A 3,759-nucleotide genomic window follows, 5' to 3' on the forward strand; every position below is an offset into this window, starting at 1 on the left:
ATCCCCTTCTAATTACTGTTTTAAAGGTAGCATAACACACAAAAAATGAAAAACAAGGGCATACATGTGGTGCTTAGATTTGAAGAGTCAGATGTTTCTGACTTGAGCCAGGGCTCAGCTGCTTGAAATAAAAACAAGTGCTGACCATGGGCAACATGGTGAAACCCTGTCTCTACTAAAAATACAAAAATTAGCTGGGCGTGGTGGTGGGCCCCTGTAATCCCAGCTACTTAGGAAGCTGAGGCAGGAGACTCGCTTGAACCTGGGAGGCAGAGGTTGCAGTGAGCCAAGATAGTGCCACTGCACTCCAGCCTGGGTGACAGAGTGAGACTGTCTCAAAAAACAAAAAAACCCAAAAAAGAACCACTGAAAGGATAAATAAGAAACAAATACAAGTTACCTATAGAAGGTAAGGGGGAACACAGACAGTGGGGTCAGAAGTGAGAATTAGACTCTTTTTGTTGTAGAGACAGGGTCTCACTATGTTGCCTAGGCTGGTCATGAACTCCTGGGCTCAAGCAGGAGGCTCTGCCTCCTGCCTTGGCCTCACAAAGTGCTGAGATTATAGGTGTGAGCCAATGTGCCTAGCCAAAGAAATGAGACTTTTAAATGTATGCCTTTTACAGTTTTGATTTTTGAACTTCATAAATATGTTATCTGTTTTAAAATAATAGTTGTGGGTAAAAAACATAAAGAAGGTGATAGAGAGTAAAGCAGAAAATAATAAGTAGAAAAAAATCACAAGAATACCTTTCCAAAGATTAGTTGGGTAGTCTTTTTTTTACTTCAGATGGAATGCAGGGAAAGCAAAAAAATTAGTGCTCAAAGATGGCTGGAAAGAGATGGCTTTTGGATATCATAGACTGGACCTGGAGCCCAGAATAAAAGATGTTTCCTCAGTGACTAAAGGAGCTGATGAAGAACTCCAACTTGATTAAGGGAGAGGAGCCAGGCAGCCATCAAGTCAGTGTATTACTCCTTTTTACCTCCTAAGAATGCTATCAGGCCAGATGCAGTGGCTCATGCCTGTAATCCCAGCACTTTGGGAGGCTGAGGCGGGAAGATCGCTTGAGCCCAGAAGTTCTAGATCAGCCTGTGCAACATAGTAGGGCCTTGTCTCTGCAAAATAAAATAAAATAAAATAAAAATCTTGTCTTCGCATGTGGCTATAATCCCAGTTACTTGGGAGGCTGACGCAAGAGGATTGCTTGAGTCCAGGAGTTCAAAACCGGCCTGGTCAACATGGCAAGAGCCTATCTCTACAAAAAAATTAAGGTAGGCATGGTGGTGTGTGTCTGTAGTCCCAGCTACTCGGGATGCTGAGGTGGGAGGATCGCTTGAGCCCAGGTCAAGGCTGTAGTGAGCCATGATCATGCCACTGCAATCCAGCCTGGGTAACAGAGCAAGACCTTGTCTCAAAAATAAAAAAAAAATGCTACCACTGTCCATACCACTTATACTCCAGAAGGATGCTTCTAAATCTTGTCAGGATCCATAGGTGTGTTTTTAAAATCACACTTTGTTCCCTATAGCTTTTTTTTTCTTTGAGATGGAGTCTCACTCTGTCACCCAGGCTGGAGAGCAGCAGCGAGACCTTGGCTCTCTCTGCCTCCTGGATTCAAGCGATTCTCCTGCCTTAGCCTCCCAAGTAGCTGGGACTACTGGCACCTGCCACCATGCCTGGCTAATTTAAGTATTTTTAGTAGAGATGGGGTTTCAACATGATGGCCAGGCTGGTTTCAAACTCCTGATGTCAAGTAATCCACCTGCCTTGGCCTCCCAAGATGCTGGGATTACATGAGTGAGCTACTGCACCCGGTCCCTGTAGCATTTTTTACATCAGTGAAAATCACTCCCTTTTTCTTCAAAATTTCCTCCTGTTTTGGTTCCTGGGATATTGAATGCAGTTGTCCCCCATCTATGAATTCACTGAGCACTGCTTCTTGGGCCAGGAACTGTGCCAGACTCAGTGTTTTCTACTTCTCTGAGACTTAGTCTTTTTGGCTAGCTCCTCATTTCTTTTTTTCCTCTACCCTCCTCCACCTCAGCTGTCATCACAGTACAAGACTCAGTCTTGATTCCTCTGCTTTTATCCTTATGTTCTTTTTTTTGCTTCTAAATATTAATTTTAATTACTTGGAAGCAACCTAACTTAGCAAATATTTAACCATTATAATTGCTACACTGGAAAATCAGCATTATTTGTATCTGACCAATTATATAAAACTCATCAATTTTTCTTTTGACAAAAAATAGAGGTTGAGCATCCTTTATCTGAAATGCTTAGAACCATAAGTATTTTGGATTTTTTATTTTTTCAGACTGGAATATTTATATTATACTTCCCAGCTGGGCATCCCTAATCCAAAAAGCTGAAATCCAAAATACTTCAATGAGCATTTCCTTTAAGCATGACCTTTGAGTGTCACGTCAACACTCAAGTTTCAGATCTTGGAAAATTTTAGATTTTAGATTTTTGGACCAGGGATATTCAACCTATAGTAGAAATCCTGAAGAGTAAGGGAGAGTCTACTAATTAAAGGTCATGTTTACTAATCTAGCACCATAATTCCAGTCTTAGAACCTCCCAAGCAGCTGAAAGGAGGATGGGAAGAGGCAAAGATGTTGGAAAGGAAGGATAGTTCTTAGCTCCATTTTTGTTCTAAGGCAATGCAGGGTCTAGCAAAGAAGAAAAATCATTAGGCTGAAGACAAAGCAAAAGCTTTTGGTTCAGACAGTAAAGAAGACCTGAAGAGCAGTGGAATCAGTGTATCCAGAAGGCAGTGCTGGAGTCGACCTCATGAACTAGGGGGTATCTTCTTGGCATCTGATTCCTTTTTAATTTCTTCAATTGTTTTAGCTAGATTTGGTATGTCATAGTTCTGAGCCACATACATTGCAACCACATTGCCAAAAGTAAATGCAAGCAGGAACCGGAATGTGATGTCGACGAGGGCAAGGAGGACAAAGGATTCAATGGGCCACTGCAGCCCTATATTCTTTCCTTTAGGTACATGAACCTTCACACCACAGCTTCAACTGTCACTACTGAGCACAGCCATTCATCTGACTGCCATTCCTCAATCTGCCAACTCTCTACCAAATATGTTCACTTGAATAGTTAAATAATCGTTCTCCTTGTCTCACCATGTACTAAACTCAACTCATCACATTTCTCTTTCCCAGATGGTCTCCCTGTCCTGGCATCTCCATTTCCATTGATGACATGCAGTTATCTTAGTTATACCACTGACATTTTGGGGTCATTTTAGCTTGTTCTTTTTTCCACTCTGCTAGGCAGCTGTTAACTAGCCCTGTTGTTGAAATGTTTTTCTTCTCCATCCTCTCCTTTTCACGCCCATCATCATCAACTTACTGACCTCATGGTTACTTACAGAGCCTCCTGATTAGGGTCCTCACTTGGGATCTTTTCATCCTGTACATCCTATACACTGCAGGGTAAAAGAGCATAGTAGTTAAGAGCATAGCCTCTGGGGCTGTTATCACCAGTCTTATATCGTCTTGTGACACTTTCTATTTTGGAACTCTTAAATAATTTAAAAATCTCCCTAGCTAGATTGTCAGCTTTCTGAGTAATCCAAATGATGAGTACCTTCACTTTGAGAAACGAGAGCACTTTTTTTTTTTGAGACAGAGTTTCACTCTTGTTGCCCAGGCTGGAGTGCAATTGTACGATCTCGGCTCACTGCCACCTCCATACCCCACCCCTGCCCCCCCAGGTCAAATGATTCTCTTGTC

At 42.1% G+C, this 3,759-nt stretch overlaps 1 pseudogene; it reads right to left on the bottom strand.

Moving 5' to 3' along the window:
• Positions 1-2,490: 2,490 nt before the first annotated feature.
• Positions 2,491-3,385, bottom strand: LOC118150470 (short transmembrane mitochondrial protein 1 pseudogene; annotated as a pseudogene).
• Positions 3,386-3,759: the final 374 nt, after the last annotated feature.

Source organism: Callithrix jacchus, chromosome X (genome assembly GCF_049354715.1).
Source record: "Callithrix jacchus isolate 240 chromosome X, calJac240_pri, whole genome shotgun sequence".
Classification (NCBI taxonomy): domain Eukaryota; kingdom Metazoa; phylum Chordata; class Mammalia; order Primates; family Cebidae; genus Callithrix; species Callithrix jacchus.